Source organism: Ambystoma mexicanum, chromosome 5p (genome assembly GCF_040938575.1).
Source record: "Ambystoma mexicanum isolate Mex_15411 chromosome 5p, UKY_AmexF1_1, whole genome shotgun sequence".
In the NCBI taxonomy this organism is placed as follows: domain Eukaryota; kingdom Metazoa; phylum Chordata; class Amphibia; order Caudata; family Ambystomatidae; genus Ambystoma; species Ambystoma mexicanum.
In genome coordinates, this window is record NC_090930.1 from 963,486,195 (window position 1) to 963,502,378 (window position 16,184).

Here is a 16,184-nt window from a genome sequence, read left to right on the forward strand (position 1 = left end):
CATTGTAATGTTCTCTGGAAAGAAGTGGTGGCTCTGAAAAGAGCCTTTGGGTGGTGTTTGTAAGTCAAAAATTGTAAATGCTTAACATCTACTTCAAAATCGTTGTTGTAATTCCAAAAAAGGTTGCAATGCATTTTGTACATTTCTCAGAAAAATCTGATTGCCAGCATAAGTAAGATGGACTCCATCTCTGCGAAAAATGTATTTACTACAAAACATAATATTTTCATTGTGAAAAGAAGACATGCCAAAATCTCTTAGAAAGCCACAAACAGCCTTATTAACATTGCGCCTTGCTTTTTCCATTTGTGGACCAAATGAAGAAGAACGAAGCCACATTTGTCTCTGCGCAATCCGTGAAAATATCACTTGAGAATTAGGAAACATGTCCATAACCTTCCTAAGTCCTTCTTTCATAGCAAATTGCAAAAAAATTCCAGTCACATGTCCTAAACTGTTCCCTCCACAATGAATTACAATTATGTCTGGATGTTGCTCTGTCTCCAAAGTAGCACAGAGAGGTAGCAAGTCCAACCACTTCATTCCACGTACTCCATGCCAGTGTACTTCCACATGTGGGAATCCAAGATCTACAGCTACTCCACAGCTTTCTGCATGCACCTTCAACCAATGTATCCACGAATCTCCTAAAATCCAAACAATCTGTTTTCTGAAACACACAGCCATAGCTATCGTTTGTTCTCTCAGCAAAAAGAGTATCTGAGAAAATCTCTCCTGGCACAACACACCCACCAAACTTTCCTGACCAATCCCTTTCAGTGCTTATTCTCATTTGCATGACTTCTGAACCCAAAAATCCCCGGATGTAACTCCCGATGTCCGCGAACTACCGCCATGTCCATGGACATATCGTAACATGAACAGCCCTTCTACCATTTCCACTACACTCTCTCTGCCATTCCCTCATTGGATGTAGCTCAAAAATCACATGACCATGCACCAATCACAATCAAGACCTCTACATCTAACTACATCATCATAGATCAGCACTGCAAATGTACTCTGAATCTCTCTGAGTACAAGTGTCATATCATTGGCAAGCAGCATCTACCAGAAATACTGTACAAGTCTTCAAGATTTCTACTTGCAGCTCCATGCATATTCATATGCATGAACACAAACTTCAGGTATGCATATTTTCTGTATAGTAGATGACATAGCTCTCAACCATTTTTGTTTTACAGGCGGGTGAAATCACCCGATTTTGTTTTTGGCGGGTGAGACGCCCATTGGAATGAATGGGCGTGTAGGAGGCTTGGCGGGTGAGTCTGCCCTTTACAAGGCGTGTGACACCCGCCAAAAGCGTGTGAGTTGAGAGCTATGAGATGAAGACATTTTCAAACAGACTTTTGCCTTGTAAAATCTGTAAAATGAATTTACTGTACTTTTTCAATTTCCTAAAATCAACTATCACTTATAAACCTTTATACTTTTTACTTTCTTTATACACACACACTGAAATCATGTTAAACTAACATTTTTTAAATGAAATATATAGACTACATATATTCAAACTAAATTGCATGCAAACACAATCTATGTTTAAACCTTTATAAAAATACTTATACAATTTCATATTTTTTGTTTTTATTTATTTATTTACTTAATTACTTTAAATTAGACATGACATTGAGGCGCTATTACCTAGAACAGTTTACTTACAGAAATAGTGGTATTCACTAATATATTATAAATTTCACAAGACATCGTAAAGATATTTTTTTTTGCTACAGTTAGTCATTCAATACAATTTGTTCATTAAGAACATATCATATGTACTGAACTGATGCAATGTATCTTATGTAAATAAATTAGTTTAATGGTTTTACAGAAGGCACTGAGGATTTCAATTAAAAAAATCAATATCTAAATTAAAAACAGTGCTATATACAAACAAAGTTACTAATTTGAAGCTTTTACAATTGCAGTGAAGACCAGTTTCCTGAAAAGAAGCGGCCAAATTCGAAGAAGAAAGAAAAACTAAGAAGTTATCTGTTAATTTAAAAAAAAAGTAAGTAAAATATCACCATAATATTTGTATTATTAATCAAATATACTATAACATTAATACGAGCTATTTTGGTTTCTTAAAATAGAGATTTTGTACCATTTTGTCCAAAAATGTCCATGTCTTAAACAGCGATTTACAGCCAGAATGGCCCACAAATTTCTATTTTTGGACACACAAATTAGCCATCTGAACCACTACAATTTTCATATTATAGAACAAACAACTGTTTTAATTGTATACATTAGATTTACTATTTCTACTTTTCCACACCACTAGCTTACTTTTTTTTTGTCATCTGAACCCCAGTTTAGTAACACATAAATTCAAGAATACCTATCCCTACTAGTTTTAGTTCCCAATGCACAATCACACACCATTACATACATCTTTATCATCTTACTCAAACACTCATGCACACAGCACACATACATTCCAGAACACCCCAACCCATATCTTCTTTATTTTTTTCAACAGACCCTAAAGAATGCCTACCAAAAGACAAGTCCGTAGAAAGCAACGCAAAAGTAGAGCAAATGAAAATAAAGGTGTCCAACATAAGCATCCATCTCTAGCAGAATTTGTAAAAAAAGTTGAAACAAAACAGCTAATACAATCATTTAGTGAAACACAAGAAGTTTCAAGTACAACAACTTCGCTTCCTCTATCAAAATGTAAAACAAACCAAAAAACAATTAACAGAAAATCAGCTATCAGTACAGATAAAACTACTTCTTCAAATTTTAATATAGTGCAAAGTAAGCATACCAAGAAAAGTATTTTAGCCAAAATATACTGTCACAAAGTCCTTCAAAATCTTATAAAAACAGGAGAGAAATCAGGTTCAAAGCTTAAAACCTATCGTAGGAAATTAATCTTAGAAGCATTGATGGACAGTGCAATTCTTCTCAAAAGAAATGTATTTATTTTACTGTTAAACAAAATGAAACCACTAACAAAACTAATAACTAAATTACAAAAAAGACTTCTCAATAAGCAAAATGTCAACAGAAAGAACTTCTTAAGTATCTGCGGAGGTGAATGGAATCACACTACGAGCAAAGAACCATATTTTAATGAAGAAGCGTACAAACAAAAGCAAACGAATACAATTTCCATAAATAGCAGTGGTCGAGGTTATGAAAAAGTGAATAATACCATAATGGAACAAGAAGTACTCCTTACAAAAATATGCCCTGAAAACTTAGAATTACCCCTCCATTCAACTGAATCAGAACGTCTAGTGTACAAATGGCCATGCACGTCAATGTGTAACATTCCCAAACAATGTTTCAAATCTTTACACCAATTCCTCAATAAATATGTAAAAAGCAAAGACAAAATCAAAATTAAATTACTGCAAAATATAGATACCTGTCCAGTGCGCAAGTACACAGGACTACAAGGACATTCATTGGCCTGCATTACAGGACCTACTTGTAAAACCACTTTCCATGATATCAAAAGGATATCAACACATCATTCAACTATAAGAAATCTAGTCTATAAACTGTACTATGCTAAAAGTCCTGCTTTAGCACTAGCAAAGTTAAATAACATCCTTCTACATGGTACAGCAAAAGACCTACTTGAAGAAATTCACTATATCCAGAAAAACAGAATGAAATAGCTTTAAACCAATTAAGCAACACTTCTACACATGGCAACCTTTTGCTAAACACATACAAAAAAGAAATACTAAAATTTAAAAGTACATCAGCTGAAGTACCAAACAATGTATGTTTATGTTGCTGTAGAATTTTTTATAAAAGTAACACAAAAACTGTGGACCTATCATACAAAATAGAAGACAATGAAGATTCTAAATGGTTTGAATTAGCTCTCTACCTTGTATCAGAAAACAAATATGAAATAACTGAGCCCTTAATACTTTGCAGTTATTGCACTACAAAACTTGACAACAACCAAACTCCTTCACGTTCTATCACAAATAATTTGGAATTATACCCAGTACCAAAACCTCTACAACAACTTATATATATGAGAGCATCATAATTCAAACAGAACACCCATTTCAAGCAATAATACGCCTTCAACCAAAAACAGCAAAAATACCTCCCTCTGAATTGGTAAAAGGCATTCGTGGAAAAGTAGTTTATTTACCATTAAATCTAAAAGAAAATGTGCATACTCTAGGAGTGCAACGTCCAATGCAGCAATCTTTAATTATATTAGTTAATGGAGTACCTACAAAAGACAAAAAAATATGGCAACAGCTGGTAGATTTATATAAAGTTAGACAAGCCTTCCAATATCTTAAAGAGAATAATGAATATTACAAAGAAATTAATATTGAAGAAAACTTGAAAGATACAACTGAAATAATTCAAGAAACACAAGAAGCTGGTCAATTTGAGCTACTAGATCCTACTACAATATCAAATACTTTAGACCATTATACAATTCATCCTTTGCACTGTAATGACACCGTACAAGATGTACTGGAAACTTACCAAATGCGTCAAACAAAAGGATCGCCAATCAGTATATGGGAAAAAAGTATAGAAGCACGTGCTTTTCCTCTACTCTTTCCTACTGGCAAAGGAGGAAGGTATGATGATAGACCTATTCAAATATCAGCTTCAGAATACCGCTCATTACGGATGTATTCTGAAGATCCCAGATTTAGACAAAATGTGGAATACATATTCCACCTACTCTTTGAAAGTGAACTAGCAACTTTATGTTACGGAGTTGCACACATATTAAAATCAGGATCACACTTTCAAAATATGACAGCTACACAATTATTAGAGAAAGTGCAACAAAAGGATGAGGTTTTACAATCAAATATTACAAATCTATTAGCAAATATGCGTGGTACTAAAGAGTACTGGTTTCAACGTCATGGAGATGTACGTTGTATGATCAGAAACCTTGGCCCACCCACTTGGTTTGTTACATTAAGATGTGCAGAATATGCATGGGAAGATTTACATGATTTCCTACGCATATCACATAAAAACAAAACAAACATAGATATTCTAACACCTGGAGAACTTTGTTCTTTGGATCCTGTTAATGTTTCAAGATATTTTCACCATCGCTTCATTGCTATGCTACATTTTATTTGTAACAAAACTGTTCCTCCCCTTGGAGAAGTGCAACACTTCTTTTGGAGAAAAGAATACCAAGCCAGAGGAGCACCACATATCCACATGCTTTTATGGATTAAAGATGCTCCTAAATTTGGTCAATACAGTGATGCCACTGTTTTACAGTTTATTGAAAAATATGTCACTTGTGAAATTCCATCAGAAGCCACAAATAGTGATCTTCGTGCACAAATTTTACAATTTCAAAGACACAAATGTGGAAAATATTGTCGTCGCAAATACAAAAACAAAGGCAAATACTACACCAAATGCCGATTTGGTTTCCCTAGACCAGTTACAAATACAGGTCAAGTAAACAACCTAATGTCTTCAGTTAGACATAGTGTTAAAGGTAAGTCACCTAAAAATACATATTACATAAAAAGAAAAGAAGAAGAAAAATATATCAATGATTATAATGCAATCATTGCCCACTTATGGAATGCAAACATAGATGTGCAGTACATTGCAGACAATTCTACTGCAGTTGCACGATATGTCACAGCATACTTAACTAAAGCAGAAAAGACAGAGCTCCAAGACCTCTGGAATGACCTGTCATCAGATAAAACAGTATCTCAGAAATTATACAGCTTGGGCATAAAAATGCTCACCCATAGAGAATGTGGATCTTATGAAACAGCTGATCGTTTAACTGGTACTTCATTGTATGGTAAATCTGAAAATATAGTATGGCTAAGTCTTGGTCCAGCTAAATCTAGAAAAAGAGTTCTAAAATCATATGAAGACATAGAAACAATAGCCAAACATGATCCCAACTGCCAAGACATTTTAAAAAACAATGTATTGGACACATACTACCCAAACAGAAGTAATACTTTGGAAGACAAGTGTCTATACCAAATAGCCCAAAACTACACATACAAAAATAATATGAAACCTGATGAAAAAAAAGGTAAATATAGAGTGACAGACTGTGAATGCAGCTTAGTTAAACTCACTAAACCAAATTTAATTTATCATATCAAATTGTCATTGAAGACTCCTCAACATAAAGAAGTATATTACATGTCCCTGCTACAACTCTTCAAACCATGGAGAAAAGAAGAACAATTACTAGATAACTATGACTCATATGAGGATGCTTTCAAAGCAAATGAAAGCACTATAACTGATGTAAACTTTACACAGTACAAAACAATGTTGCACAATGAACAGCAACATGAAGAAGAACTCCAAGCCCAACTGGATAAGGATACTCCTGACAGTAGTCAACCTTTTGTAACAGGAAGCCAAGAACCACTGGGAGAACCACTAGTAACAAATGAGGCAGAATTAGCTATGATAGAAGTAGAAAACACCATGTGTCAGTATGAAGATAAGGAAGACTTAACTATACTACAATCAAAACTAAACAATGAGCAAAGTAGCATTTTTCAAGAAGTAACAAAACAAATTGCACATGGTGTAAAACATGAAAATAAAGAATGTTCCTGCCATAATTATAAACCTATACTACTGTACGTCAGTGGTGAAGCTGGTTCTGGCAAAACATTCCTAATCAAAATCATTAGTAAGTTCCTTCAACAATTGACAAACAACAAACTGTCAGCTGTTGTCACTGCCCCCACAGGTTTAGCTGCCTACAACATAGGTGGTGTTACATTACACAGATTACTACTATTACCAGTAGAACACCAGAACAAATTAGACTATTCCAAACTTTCTGCAGAAGCTGCAATGGAATTACGCAGAGTATTGAAACAAATGTAAATGCTACTAATAGATGAAGTGAGCATGGTCTCCAACCTGATGTTCGCTTTGATTCACCTCAGATTACAAGAAGTACTCAAAACAGACTATGAAGAGCTCTTTGCAGGAAAACACATTATTGTTTTTGGAGATCTGCTTCAATTAACACCAGTAAAAGGTGAACCTATTTTTAAAACATTAGGGCACAAACTCTGCCGTAAAACTGTTGGCAGCATTGGAAATGTCAACCTTTGGCAACATTTCCAATACAGAGAATTAACAGAAAACATGCGCCAATCTGCAGATCTAACTTATGCCAACATTTTAAAAAGTTTGAGAGTTGGTATACTTTCTAAAGAAGCAGAAGCAACATTGAAAACCCGGCACATTAATGCACTTTATGGCGATAATGCATGTGCTACAGATGTTCTGGAACAATTAGCCCACAAAAATGTCAATTGTATGGCCTTAATGCCAACTCTTGCAAACTGTCTCAAATTCAATGAAATCATGCTAAGTAAAGAAATGCAACCAATAATGGAAATTAGCGCCACAGACAAACTAGATGTACATGGTATGACACTACCCATGTGTGACCAAGCCACAACAAGACTAAATAATTTAGAAAAATCAATCTCAAACACAGCAGGCTTAGAAAAGATGTTAAAATTATCCTTAAATTGCAGAGTAATGCTTAAACGTAACCTTGACGTGGACCAAGGACTAGTTAATGGAGCACTGGGTACAGTTGTTGGCTTTCAAACATACCCATGTGACAACAAAATTCAGTTTGTCAATATACTATTTGACAAACTTTCAGAAGTAAAACGGATAGGACGCTCAACAGCTAGATTCCTTCTCTTCAAAGATATGTATGTACGCAGAGAACAATTTTCTCTAACTCTTGCATACGCAGTCACGATTCATAAATCACAAGGTTTTACCCTAGACAAAGAAATGATAGATATTGGTAACACAGTCTTTAAAGAAGGCATGAGCTACGTAGCACTATCACGCTTACGAACACTTGACGGTCTATTTCTAATCAACTTTGATGCAAGTAAAGTAAACGCTGATATTCCTTGCATTTTAGAATATAATAGACTTCGCTCACTATACACTCCCCATCTAAACACATATTCTGTTCCACAAAAACTAAAACGTTGTAAAAGAAAACTAAATCAAACAGAAATGCAACAGGACGTCACTGCAAATCCTCCAAAGAGAGTAAAAGAAACTAATACTTCATCAAGTACCACAAACAAAAAAGAATCAATCAGAGAAAGTAAACCAGGTACTTCTTTAAAGAAGGAAGACAAACTCCAAAAAAAGCAGTTAGATACAGAACTACCTGGACCATTTAAATTCTCAAATATAGTTGGTGTAAGTTGCTATGCAAATGTAGCAATGAATATTCTATTTCAATTACCACCAATTGTTGACAACATTTACTTACACAGTACAGACCTTTTGTGTTTGCAAATGTTAGTACTTCACAGAAATGCAGCAAACAATCCTGACAACACATATAGTGTTTTTGGAATAAGACGACAATTGGACTAGTGTGCTGGAATGGTGAAATTCACTATAAACTCACAGGAAGATCCACAAGAATTTCTAATGTACTTACTACAAGTACTGGAAAACAAAAACATACCTATAAATGAAATCTTTCAGATTTCATACATGTGGAAACATACATGCACTTTCTGCAACAATGTGACACAAGAAGAAATCCCCAATGAACGCTTCATATATATATCAATACCAAATTGTGAATCCATTCCATTTCAGCAACTTGTACAAAATGCAAACCATGGTAGATTATGCTCTACCTGCAATTCAGATAATCGCTCCACGTTAGTAATACAAACACATAGTAAATACGTAATACTAATGCTTCTACGTTACAATGCAGATGGTACCAAAAACAACTGCAAGCTGACTGGATTCACACATGGTCAAATATCACTTGGTAAGAAAACCTTCACCACAATAGGTATAATCTACCACGCAGGAGCCACAACCAATTCAGGGCACTACACTGCATATATAAAAAAGAAATGTGGATGGTTTGAATGTAATGATAGTACCATTACTCTAAAGCAGAGATTGCCAGCAAATCTTACAAACGCTTATTTGATGTTCTTAAAACCAAAATTTGATAAATAAACTGTATTTAAACCTTTAAGTAAATTTGTGTTACGAAAATAAACTGTTAGAATACTCCAAAAGCTATCTAACTGCTCAAAGATTCTACAACAACTAATCAGATAAATGAATACCACTAAATTAGACCAAAGAATACACAGTTAGAATACGCCAATTGGTATCTAACTGTCCCAAAATTATACATTTGTGTTAAAATAATATAAACTGTTAGAATACTCCAAAAGCTATCTAACAGCTCAAAGATTCTACAAAAACTAATCAGATAAATGAATACGACTAAATTAGGCCAAAAAATACACAGTTAGAATACGCCAATTGGTGTCTAACTGTCCCAAAATTTAACAATATCCAAATAGATAAATCAAAACCACTAAAATATATTAAAAAAATAGACAGTTAGAATACGCCAATTGGTATCTAACTGCTCCAAAATTTTATAATATCAAAACAAATGAAGAATCTGTTACTGCTCCAAAAAAAAATACAACAAAGCAAAGCATAAAGCATTAGCCAGAAAAAAAAAGTGAACACTGAAAACAAACAAACAAATAAACTGTAGCATAACAGAAAAAGGTTTTTTTTTTAATCCAACATGGATTTTTTTTTCTCCCACAGACCCAATGATTTTAGCAACAAATACAGAAACTGAGCAAATTGCACAGTACTCTGATTTGTACTCTACTAAATATGAGGGTCGAAAAAAAATAAAAGTATATTGCTTATACAATGTAATAAGTCATTACAAAATACTAATACTAACATGCTATTTTCTTTTATCACAGAAATGAAGAAGAAAAACATGGACTCCCATTACTAGACCAAACAGTAAGTATACAATAATAAGGACAACCATAGCAGCATATCACATCCATAGTATCTAATACCTTTGTTCCTTATACATTTGTTTCTCACCCAAAGTTATAAGCAAATATGAATGTGATATGCTGCGGTGGTTGTTGCCAGGGCATACAATCTTGGGTGCATGGCCAAATGGCCATGCACACAAGACTCTATGCCCTGGCAACAACCACCGCAGCATATCACATCCATAGAGTCAAACATTTCAACTATGTTCCATGGGAAACTTTTAATGTCCGCGAACAATGTGAGTGTTCTTAGAACACTTTGAACTTGCCAACGAACAATACGGACACCGTTTTCAGGACACCCCCTACGAACATTTCAGAACAATGCGATAGTTCTTAGAACACTTTCAACTTAACAACGAACAATACGGACAGCGTCCTAAGGACACCCCCTACGAACATTCCAGGACACCGGGAGTGTTCTTAGGAGCGTCTTCAGAACACCACCATCTTGTTTATTTGCAAACATTTCAGGACACCGCGAGTGTTCTTAGGACACATTCAACTTGACAAAGAACAATACGGACAGCGTCCTCAGGACACCCCCTACGAACACTCCCCGGACACCGGAAGTGTTTTTAGAAGCGTCTTCAGAACACCACCATCTTGTTTATTTGCGAACATTTCAGGACACCGCGAGTGTTCTTAGGAAACATTCAACTTGACAAAGAACAAAACGGACAGCGTCCTCAGGACACCCCCTACGAACACTCCCCGGACACTGGAAGTGTTCTTAGAAGTGTCTTCAGAACACCCCCATTTTGTTTATTTGCGAACATTTCAGGACACCGCGAGTGTTCTTAGGACACATTCAACTTGACAGAGAACAATACAGACAGCGTCCTCAGGACACCCCCTACGAACACTCCCTGGACACCGCGAGTGTTCTTAGAAGCGTCTTCAGAACACCACCATCTTGTTTATTTGCGAACATTTCAGTACACCGTGAGTGTTCTTAGGGCACATTCAACTTGACAGAGAACAATACGGACAGCGTCCTCAGGACACCCCCTACGAACACTCCCCGGACACTGCGAGTGTTCTTAGAAGCGTCTTCAGAACACCCCCATTTTGTTTATTTGCGAACATTTCAGGACACCGCGAGTGTTCTTAGGACACATTCAACTTGACAGAGAACAATACGGACAGCGTCCTCAGGACACCCCCTACGAACACTCCCCGGACACCGGGAATGTTCTTAGAAGCATCTTCAGAACACCCCCATTTTGTTTATTTGCGAACATTTCAGGACACCGCGCGTGTTCTTAGGACACATTCAACTTGACAGAGAACAATATGGACAGCGTCCTCAGGACACCCCCTACGAACACTCCCCGGACATCGCGAGTGTTCTTAGAACAGTTTCACTTTGCTTGCGAACAAAACGGACACATATTGACTCCTTAGAACACCCCCTAGTCAGTTTATTTAGAACATTTCAGAACACCCGTGATGGCCGCAAACAAATCGAACACAAAAAGAACGTCTAACACATAAAAAACACAACTTTCATCCTATCTCATACACTCCCACCCTTCCCAAACACTCCTACACACCAACACACTCTACAAAATACACATTTTGAACAAAGTTTCACCGCGCTGTCCGGGGACGTCCGCGAATCCAAGATGGCGGGCGCTACCGAAAAATCTGACGCGCTTCACGCTCCACACCGTCCAATCAGCGAACACTTTGCATGTCCGCGAACATTACGCAAGACGATTGGCCAATCAGGACACTTTTCGCGGAGCGAACAGGGAAGTGTGTCCGCAAACCCAACACAGATATCACTAATTTTTTTTTACCTACTTTTTGGTCATTTTTAAAAAAACTACTGGACGGATTTTCACCAAATTTGCAAAAGCACGCTTTCGGGACCAAGCCGCTGCTCCTGGTCCAAATTTGGTGGAAATCCGTCCAGCGGTTCGGACTGTAGGCGCGAGCAAACTTCTTTCCCATTCACTCTATGGAGAGTGAGTATGATGTATACAAATATGAGCATATAGAGGGAAGGTAGAGTAATAAAAATAAAACTATAAGAAAGTGCTGATAACCATAATGATTATCTTCATGCACAGAAGGATTGCTCTCTTTCCGCTATGTATATATTTCATATGATGTGACTGGACCCTAAGTCTACAAATATAGTACCTTTTCAATTTTTACTTCCTGACTGTTACTGAAGAAAACTATGTGGCTTCGATATGTCAGTAAAGGATAAAAAGGGAGAGCCAGCCATGTGATGTCATCAGTGATGTCATCAATGACATTTGTGATGTCATCTTTGATGTCCTGGGTGTTATTGTTAGCAGTGCACGGTGGCGCAAGTTATGGTTGCTTATGTTACCATAACTGCCGAATTTCAGGGGTTTTTCGGTTTTACTTTGAGCCATAACGTCCCTTTAACAAAGTTTTTTCACTGAATTTCATAGGTTTTTAGTAGCGCAACTTAACCATAACGTCCCTTTAACAAAGTTTTTTCACTGAATTTCATAGGTTTTTAGTGCACAACTTAACCATAATATCCCTGACTTCATATACATGTAACATAGAACATACTAACCCCCTCGTAGTGGTTTTCATATCCGCGGACTACCGCCATGTCCGCAGACACATCGAAAATCTGAGCGTGGTGAATGTAAATTTAAATAGTGTCCCATTTCCCCTTTGAAGTTGGCTCTGAAAAGAGCCGTTTTTTTTTTTTTTACAGATGCTTGACAGACACCTGTTATTTTGTATTTTTTTCTTGTTTCTTGTTTTTTTTCTTACTTACTCCTAAAATCTTCACATAACCTTCTCCAAAGCAACCCTTACATTCCAAAATAGAAAGGCATTTCCCGTAAAAGATAAAGAAATGCCATCTTCTTTAAAATTAACAGCATTACTGGCATCAATATTCTCATTGTTACAGAAGAACATACCAGCTCTAAGCATGAAGGCACACATGCCTCGGTTTATGACACACCTGCAATATTTTGCTGAGGACAAAAAACTGAACTATTGTCCCATATTGCCCTAGGTAGTAATCCAGAAAAAATTACTTTTGCATTTGGAAGGATCTTCATTACTGCTTGAACCAAGCGTTCCAAATCAGCCAACAAAGTAGGGGCACTGACGTTGCCCAAATGGAAAGCACCATAGTGCAAAACTACCACATGCAGACTGTTCATCGTGGCAATATCCTCACAAACTTGTACAATTCCCTGTACATTGCAATCAAACACACTGCTCCACACCACCTCCACTCCTTTCACATCAAAGTTCTTTGCAACATGCCTGCATTCAGCGTACTGCTGTAAACCATGCACAAACATATCTCCGAGCACCAACACCCTGACTTTCTCCACTTCTGCCATCTTCACCACACACAGTCTCTTTCAACACAAATCCACAACCTCGACATCTGATTGGCTGATCCGTACAGTCTTCTTTCCATGTTGGATTTCCTGGAAAAACCCGGATGTAGCACGCCCTGTCCACGAACAGCCGCGGTGTCCGCGGACGGCGTCCACTTTACTCTCTGTGCCATTCCCTCATTGCATACAGCTAAGCAATCACACAATACGAATAACGTCCTCAGAACAACCCCATTTTGTGAATTTTCGAACATTTCAGGACAATTATTATTTCATTATTCAACATATTAACATTAAACATATTATACTTTCATCTTGTACTCTGCACACAATGCTATGTTTCTCCATTAGTAGCTCAGTATACTAGATAGAATCCCATAATACAATGATATTTATAGCAATGCATCGTTCAAAGCACTAATAACGGTATGATATTTATTGCAATATCCTTGACACTTTTTTCGCAACATTATAATAAAAATCCCTAGTACACAAATTCCATGAAAAGTACATACACACGTGATGTCATCAGTGATTTCATCAATGACATTTGCGATGTCATCTTTAATGTCCTGGGTGTTAGTCTTAGCAGTGCACGGTGGTGGCGCCAGTTATTTTTCAAAGCTTACCATAATTTTCAGGGGTCTTTCGGCTGTACTTAGAACCATAACGTCCTTTAAACAAACTTTTTTTTAATATCACGCAAACAATATACAAACATGGCGTGCAAAAACCAACTTCTACAGATGGCTTTACACAGAATGTTTCAAAGTAAGAATTTATGCTTGTTCACAGTGAAGGTCAGCTGCTTCCACAGCTTCTACAGATGGCTTTACACAGAATGTTGCAAAGTAAAAATTTATGCTCGTTCACAGTGAAGGTCAGCTGCTTCCATTTTTTTCCTGGGCCCCAGAGAGGCTCACGAAGCGGACTATAAGGTTGTATTGTGTTTTGACCTTGACAGACAGAGATTATGATAAAAGACTTCTCTTGAAGGAGTGTTGCTAAAACGTAAGAGAAGATAAAGATGAAATTTCTGAAACGAAACCACTTTTATATATTATATCACTATGCGAAAGATCGTTGGCACACGCGGAGTCGTATTTTGGGACTGCACTACTCGTAGACAATGGAAATTGCAATTGTACTTTAAGTAACCCTTTAGATTATTTTATACCAAATATAATTACAATAGTGTAGCATTAAAGACTGCTCAAGTTGAACTTGTTCGTTGAAAATGACATAATGTTTTCTACCGCGCACTATCACCGCCGAATTGATCCCCTGTCGTTTAGAGGGCTCTGAAAAAGGCAGACGACACAGGGTGGGTTAATAGAAATAATTTAACCATTCTATAGGCGGTCAACCGCTCTACTCGCTGTGCCACTTCACTGTAGCCTGTCAAGTGGCACAGCGAGTACAGCGCTCGCTTTGACATCCGTGCACAGCTTGCTAACGCAAGTTTGAATCCCGGCAAGGCCAAACTCAGCCTTTCATCCTTCCGTTGTCGATAAATGAGCACCACACACCGTGGTTAATAATAAGCACCGCTTAGATACCTCACGGTTCTTAGCGCTATATGAATGGGAAAATATTATTATTTTATTATTAACATACTCTGTTGCACTATCTTCGATAGCAAATATTTTCACGCCCTAATAAATAAAATGATGATTTTTAATGAAGATCGGCTGGAGATAATAATTTATGTTTTTTAAAACAGATATGTGGCTCCATTTTGCCTATGTCACGATTTACAGACTCCAGCGGATGGCGTCTTCAACTGCCAGGTGCAGGTCCAAATATGCAACTTCATGACCCTCACCATTTTATGGGACAATCGCCAAGGACCAATATGCCCTTACGCAGTACTAGCGGCTACAAACAACATACCAACCAATAGGGTGGTCTAATGGCTTGTTGTTGGAGCAACCTTCCGATTATCAGAGCGACCATTTACTGCTTTTATCATAAACCAACAGCCTATCTACCGCAAAGGAAAACGCGTGGCTCCAAATAAACTTTTGCTGATCGACAGCAGAGACAATAGCAAATCGCTGAATATTCACTAAACATTTCATGTGAAATAAATGTACTTTACCAAATGTACAATCCTGCTGTTTACTTTTAAACCACAGTTTCATATTCCGAATTGTGGCGCACTGAGTTGTAAGCTGATCTAACACTCTCTGTACCGCAAAGGAACATCGCGTGTCTCAACATGAACTTTTGCGGATTGACAACAAAGACAAATGCAAATTGCTGAATATTCTCTAAACATTTGATGTCAAATAAATGTACTTTACAACATTTACAATCTTGCTGTTTGCTTTTAAATCACAGTTTCATATTCCGAATTGTGGCGCGCTGTGTTGTAACATAATGTGTGTTGTCTTCCGGGTTCTGTGTAAAGTCGCGTAGTACTGGAGACGACTGGGCGCATTTGATTACGCACCCTGTAACGTCACGGAGAGAGGCGGGGAATATGAATGCTTTGATAATATCAGGCTTAGGGTCAGGAGATATGATTTAGGGGGTAATTCATAGAATTCAGCGCACAAGTGGCGCACGCGGCTGGCGCACAGTGTGCGCGTGCGAATCCCTGCGCCAGCCGCGTGTGCAAGAATCCATTTCCGCGCACAGCGTATTCATGGATTCCAGCCACCAAAACCAGCCGTGGCGCACAGTGGCGCAGCGACCCTGCAGCAGCGCCAGTTACGCCCCCAAGAACGCCTCTCGCACAGGGAAAAGCCATCAATATACCCAATCCAGCGCAAAGGGCTGCGCTAACCCTGTACCAGCACAGCAAGCAGGCTACGTGTATCACTGGGGTGCGCGGGAAGTACCTCACGCGATTGGCCCCGTGCGAGCATGGTACGCGTATTTCAGGGGTGCACGGGAAGTTCCACACGCGATTTCATCATGGTACGTG

The 16,184-nt window shown here is 37.5% G+C and overlaps 1 long non-coding RNA gene across 1 annotated transcript in view; it reads left to right on the forward strand.

Annotated features, from left to right (window-relative positions):
* LOC138481332 (uncharacterized) overlaps positions 1-16,184 on the forward strand; it is a 429,740-nt gene that overhangs the window by 367,253 nt on the left and 46,303 nt on the right. The gene's annotated exons all lie outside the window — the stretch shown is intronic.